We start from the raw sequence: 7,349 nt of genomic DNA, 5'->3' as shown, positions 1-7,349 counted from the left end.
CCAGGGCATCAGCCTTGCTCAAAGTTATGAAAAGCACCCCTAATTTAACTCCGCTATTAGGCATTTGGGCAGGTGGGACTGAAGGCTTGAGGGGTGATGCAAGGTATAGATGGAAGTCCTCAAATGTATGCAACCAAAAATGTTTAAATGGCCAGTAGAGGGAAAATGAAATTACTTATTTAACTGAAATGGAACAAGATAAACATGCATGTACCTCCAAAAGTATCATTAGGGTTTTAATTTACAAATGCAGCTTTGTTACTAAATGGACGACAGAACATGAAGGTATCAGTTTGAAATAATTCAATGGAGCAAACGAGTAAATGTGACTGTATTATGATGAAAGAAATTGAGATTAAGTTTAATCTATGCCCACCGCTGTGAGAAATAGCAGAATACTACATACAGCACAAGAATTGGAGAAAGTTACATCAGAGCATGAATGCATGAGTCAGCTAAAAAACTCCTGTTTTTATGTAAAAAAAATAACAAATTTGACCCAGCTATTGCCTTTACATGTGCATTTGGTGATGAAAATACTTGATGCATTGTCAATAAATGTGCCCTACTTTGTGATATAAATTTTGCTTGATGATCTAGCCTGGTTCTTATGGACAGGTTTTCATCAATTATGCAATTATGGTTACATACTGGGATGGCAGTCATTAAAAACTGAGGTTTTAATGTCACTCATGGGAAATTGATAACCAACTACGATTTTGGATCAAGCATGTATAGGGTTGTTGTAAATAAAACAGGTAATGAAGATAATTTGTGGTAAACAGAAGAGGAACACCCCACGCAAAAACATTCTGCGGGGAAACAAGAGCCTGGGTTTGCTGAGAAACAGGGCCCCAAAGCAGGAGAAGAGGTCCAGATGTTGCACAAGCATTCACAAATGTTAGCAGTGTACACTCCAAACTATCATGGACAGAATATACTCCAAGATAAATCTAATTGCTCATTGTGGGCCAGGATAAAACTGTGAAATTATCTTCTAACTTTTGCTAAGGTGGAGCAGGGCTGCCTCTTAAATGGCAAGTTATCTTTCAGAAAGGTCCAATAAGTGTATGTCTACTTCTAAGATGAATAGGAAACCCACCTGCCCCTTGCACCACAAAATCTATAACATGTTGTTTCCCTTCTGAGTTCAGAAGTACTCATTAACTGTGATTATGCCAACCAAAAACAAGGTTGTCAGAATACAGCACTTCATTCACAAGGAATCAGAGATAGGTCTAAGTTAGAGTTAACATAAAATGATTGGGGCATGAAAAGTTTTGGGGAATCTTAGAACTAATAAGAGAGGATAGTTGATGTAATTCTATTTGTATTTAACTACCAGCCCCATCTTGATCACTGACTCCATTCTGTGCTTAGCTTAGTTTCAAACACTGTAAGATTGGTGGCACAGGTATTTTTCTGCGCACAGCTTGTGCAATGTGTTTTTTGCTCTTTCTCACTGAGGATGGGCACATAACATGAAGGAGTGAAGGAGATAAGGATGTGCCAGGCTGAGAATGTTTATGGTAAGACAGGGGACAGCTCGGTCTTGGAAAAACACAGTGAGATTTGGTGAGTCTGATGTGTGTTTTTTTCCAACACTGACCTGGTAGGGCCAGCATTTGAACAACTACTTACTGGATGGGAGGGGAGGTTGCTAGTGTTCTCCTCTCCAGTTTGTTTAAAGTATATAAGGTAGTGGGAGCTTAATATATGGTTAGACAGAGCTCATCTGAGGAAGGACGCCTTGCTCTGAAGCTAATCCCATTGCATGTAGTTCTCTCTTTCCGGTCATCCAAGTTCCACGGCCTGAAGCTGGCAAACAATGGGATGATGTCAATGTCCCGCCCCATGGTGATGCATTTTTAATTCTTATTTTTAGGTTTGCGTTGTGCATGTGTGAATACGTAGTCTATATATATATATACATACATGTAATAACCATTGCTGAATTCTGTGATCATTATTATTTCACTGCTGAGATTATTTTCAGAATTGCACTTGTGTTACTGCCTTTTAAATAAATGCCCTCATTATTCTTTCATTGCATGAGACTTAGGAAGTGCTTTAATAAATTCATTACTGCATTCTTGGCATTCCTTTGCTTATGTCTCCTCTCAGTCTGAAGTATAGCAGAACAATTTGGCGAAGTCCGGCAGTATGAAGGAGGGAAAAGTGTAAGATATAAAAGTGAGATTTAAAAGTGAAAAATGTTTGGCAAGAAGTCAAAAGTGGCTTCACAAGCCATTTCCCAAATTTCATGTGAGATTCCAGGGTGAATCAAAGAACCTTTTAATGTCTTGGCGAATGAGTGGTCTTATTGTGCGGGGCTTTCAAAGCACTGGGATGAATGTCTCAGTGAATATGAGCCAAGGAATGTGCTCATATGTTTAAAAAAGTACCTCCTGAACGGGTCGTAATTTATCAATTTTAGGTCAGAGGGGATGGATCATATTATCTGCCTATAGAAAAATGCATGAAAAATTTAAGCAATGGGAACCTGAAAACCAGCAATTAGATAAGCAGCTTGTTGAAACTAAAAATACTGTAACCATGCTGTCTTGTCAGAATACGTTATTGCAGGATAATAAACATGTGACTCAGAGTCAGCCACAGATGCAGGGGGATGTAAAAGAATGGGAAATAAATGTTTCTTCATGGGGGAAAGAGCAGGAAGATTTGGACAGTGAGTGGTTAACTACTGAGAGCAGGGAAGGAGAGGAATTTGCTCATAGATATGGAAGCAGAAATACAGACAAGACACAGGGACCCTCTCAAAATGTGAAGTTTCTAGAAATTCAGCATAATCAGGGACATAGAGAGGTGTTTCCGCAGGCAAAACAAAAGATTTTAGAGTTTGCCACTTCCTGAACTAAGCAGGAGACACAGCAGTTCTTTGGATTGTTTGGTTTCTGGAGACAGCACATCCCTCACTTGAGTCAGATGTTGGCCCCTTTGTACAAAGTGACATGAAAGAAACATGAGTTTGAATGAGGTGAAGCACAGCAGTGTGTGTTTGATTTGGCAAAGGAAGCGATTCAACAAGTCTTAGACTTATAGCCAGTGAAGGAAGGATACATTGAGTTGCATGTAACCATTCAAGGGCAATATGCCAATTGGAGCATGTGGCAAACACAGGGAAGAACGAGGGTTCCCCTGGGCTTCTGGACTAAAAAGCTACCTGATCCTGGAGAGTGAAATACTCCCTTTGAGAAACAGTTACTTGCTTGTTACTGGGCTCTAGTGGATACTGAGAAAATGACCCTAGGTCATAATGTCATTCTGAGACAAGAGATTACAATAAGGCAGCGGGTGATGAGTTCACCTAAAACTCACAGCATAGGACATGCACAAAACGTTAGTATCATATGTTGGAAGTGGTACATACAGGACAGGGCCCAAGTGGGACCAGCAGGGACTGCAGCTCTACATGAACAGGTGTCACAAGCCCCTGTGCAGGATGATGAGAGGGTGCAGCATGTACCACAGATAAAAGAGTCACCAGTGAAATGGGGTGATCCATTTGAATCCTTGTCCGCTTAGGACTGGAAGCATGTACGGTTTAACAATGGGTCAGCCAAGTATGTGGGGGCTAAAAGACATTGGAAAGCAGTGTCATTTAGCCCAATCACCAAGAAGTTGTTAACTACTACAGGAAAAGGGAAGAGGAGTCAATATGCAGAATTTTACGCTGTGTATCAAGGACTGAAACAAGAATTACCTGGGGCTTGTCACATTTATACTGATTCTTGGTCAACTGCCAATGGGTTAGCCATCTGGCCTCGCACATGGCATGCACATAACTGGCAAATAGATTCAAAGGTGGTGTGGGGCAAAGAGTTGTGGCAGGAAACTTGGGAAATGCTAGAGCAAAGTACAGTTACTGAGTATCATGTAGATGCTCACTGTCCCACCGATTCACAGAACACTGGTTGAATTCCCTTGTAGATGACAGAGCCAAAATTTCAGAGGCAGCGGTGACACAGAATTCTGTCTTGGTGGTGATGGCTAAGTGGGTGCACCAAAACTGTGGACATCTGAGAAAGAAAGCTACTTACAGGTGGGCAGGGATTAGAGGGATGCACATTCCCGTAGACTTGATAAACACTGTGATCATGCAATGTCCTATTTGTCAACACACATACAACAGAGATCTATCCCGCAAACAGTCAAAGGTCAGTTCGGGGTAATGATCGATGCAGACTACTAAGGAGAAATCAAAACTATTCTTTTGAATAGTGGAGACCCTGACTTGATAATACAATCTGCAGATAGAAATGCACAGATTGTAATCATCCCAGTGTATGGAGGAAAAATGAAAAAGGGGACTGCCCCAGCGCTTCTGACAGTGCATGGGGAGGGAGGTATTGGCTCAAATGACAAAAACCCTGGTGCTAAGGTGTGGGTAGAATCATCAAATCATCCTCCAGAACCAGCAGAAATCATCTCCAAGGGCAAAGATAATATCCTCTTAATTATGAAGCCTGGGAAAGAGAAGTGGGAGCATGTACCAACTGACAATTGTTATTTGTGATAATGATCATACTTGTCTCTTTTACAGATCACACTACAAGGTGTCTGTGTGCTAACTGTGCTGCGTGGTCTCCTTTCGGGCATGTGTGCATGTGGGGTCAGGAGGGTCCAAAAGCCCCTAACTCCGAAATGATTGATCCACGCTTATCGACACCTTTAGCTCACACCAAATTACAAAATGCACTCAACTCTGCCTAGAGGCAACAACGGGGTCTCCTCAAGAGATACCGTGGGAACAACAAACTCCATGTCACTATCGTACCGATAAACATTGCAAAAGGATGACGAACGACATGACCTGTCTCCACATTGTGACTGCTTCTAGTCACATCAAGCATGTCAAACTAACAATAGGATGGTTATTCTCTTGTGGAAATACCACCTTTACAGACATTCCTGCTAATATAACTAGTGGACCATGTACCTTTACATGATTAGGACTCATGATGTTCCATTTCATTCTGTACATACTCGCTATCCAAGGCGCACAGTTCAATTAAGTGAAGACTGTGACTCTGAAATTCAATTATTATCCAAATAAGAATATATAAGCTTGAGTCTTTCTATTGTACCAGGATTAGCCGTTTACAGTACTCAAGTTATTAACAAGTTAGTATGTTTAATGTTTAATAATATCAACCATACTTCCATCATGAAAGCCACTTTGCAAAACAGGGCTGCCATTGACTATTTAGTATTAAAGCATGATCATGGTGGCTCAGAATTTGATGGTCTTTGTTGCTTCAGTTTGTCAGACCACTCTAAATCTATTCAGTCCCATATTGACACTTTGCATGAATTGGTGAAAGGAGCAGAACAGGATGTAGATAAAGGGTGGTGGGACTGGTTGTTCCTGTGGTTGCCTAATTTTGGGCCATTTCGCAAGGCTTTAGGTGAAATACCTATAGTAATTTGCATTATAATAATGCTATGTTGCTGTGTACAATGCATACCTAATTTGCTTGCATGTTTAAACCAAAGAGAGTTAATTTTAAACCACTATGCTATGACAGTCACTGGTTAAAGGGTGTAGTGTAATGCTATTTGCATTTAACCGCTGGCTCCATCTTGACCACTGACTCAATTTTGTGCTTAGTGGCACCGGTACTTTTCCGTGCACAGCTTGTGCAACATGTTTTTCGCTCTTTCTTACTGAGGACGGGCACATAACATGGAGGAGTGAAGGATATAAGGATGTACTAGGCTAAGAATGTTTATGGTAAGGCAGGAAACAGCTCGGTCTTGGAAAAACACAGTGCGATTTGGCCAGTCTGATGTGTGCTTTTTTTAAAGAATTGACCTGGCATGGCCAGTCTTTGAACAACAACTTACTTGATGGGAGGGGAGGTTTCTAGAATTCTCCTCTCCAGTTTGTTTAAAGGTTCCACAGCCTGAAGCTGGCAAACAAAGTGATGATGTCGATGTCAAGCCCCATGGGGATGCATTTTTAATTCTTTTTTTCAGCTTTGTGTTGCGCATGTGTGAATACATAGTATATATATATATATTTCACTGCTGTGATTATTTTCAGGCTTGCACTTGTGTCACTGCCTTTGAAATAAAAGCCCACATTATTCTTTCATTGCATGAAACTTGGGAAGTGCTGTAATAAATTAATTACTCAGACTAATAGTGCTGCATGCTTGGCATTCATTTCCTTTCTTTTGTCTCCTCTCAGTCTGAAGTAGAGCAGAACAGTTGGTGAGAAATATTTCATTGTACGTTCATTAGATAGTGAGGGAGGTCACAAAACCTAATGACTGAAATATTTGAATTGAAAAACATGGATGCTATCATAATAGCAGGATTGAATTTAGAAGTCACACACATTTTAGAAGTTTTTATTTAGCCCATCATATATTTCCAAGGCTAATCATGACAGTCCTAATGGGGTTTGGGCGGAAGCCTCTGATTTTTTTCACTCTTACTGTCACTGCACAAGTAAGACGGTATGATTTTACATAGGCAAAACAAAGTTCCCAAGTAAAGGTCCAAAAGTTAAATTTGTGTTTGTCTATTTAGCAAAAGAACATACATGGGAACGTAAATCAATCTTACAAGAATACATAAAGATGGGATTAGTAATGCATGTCCTATGTCTGTAGTTTTTATACCTGCATACAGAAAACAGAATACAAAGGGCATTTGAGAGAGTTGATGGGACTGGCAATAGCTCTGTATTAGTGTATGAGATGTAATTGAATATGCTTTGTAAACTAACTAAGGATCAAACATAATTTCAGAGGAGAGTGGGGAAAATGCTGATCTGACCATTTTAATAAGTAGCAAAGGCAGGAAGATTAAAGTTAAAAACATAATGCTTGACAAGAACAAAAGGATGATTTGAAATAATAAGTCATGTGATTTATAAGTAGATGTTTGAATTTCCTAAGAAACAGAGAGGGGAGGAATCTGATTTACAAAAAGCATTAAGAACTTTACATCAGAACAAATTATGACTTTTAGGAAACAGCACTAGATTTTCCATATCCATTAACAGTAACATTTGAGCATGTAATTCAATATTGACATTTCTGGTTACGATTGGACTCACATTGACATGGACCCTCCAATTAGACTGAAGATAAAATTTTCCCAAATTGTGGTGATGATGCGATGAGCTTTTTAACCTTGGTGTTATGGATGTTTGTATACCAAATAGACTCTATTCACTGGTGAAGAGCAACCATGCATGCAAGGAGATGCAGAGAGCAGCTAGATAGGCTTGAGATTAATTTACAAAGGGTGAGTATTGCATCATAACAAGGACACCACATGCAATAAGAAGATTGAAATTAAGACAATTATTTTGT

The sequence above is a fragment of the Pleurodeles waltl genome, chromosome 5 (genome assembly GCF_031143425.1).
Source record: "Pleurodeles waltl isolate 20211129_DDA chromosome 5, aPleWal1.hap1.20221129, whole genome shotgun sequence".
NCBI classification, from domain to species: domain Eukaryota; kingdom Metazoa; phylum Chordata; class Amphibia; order Caudata; family Salamandridae; genus Pleurodeles; species Pleurodeles waltl.
Note: the sequence above shows the minus strand (reverse complement) of the source record.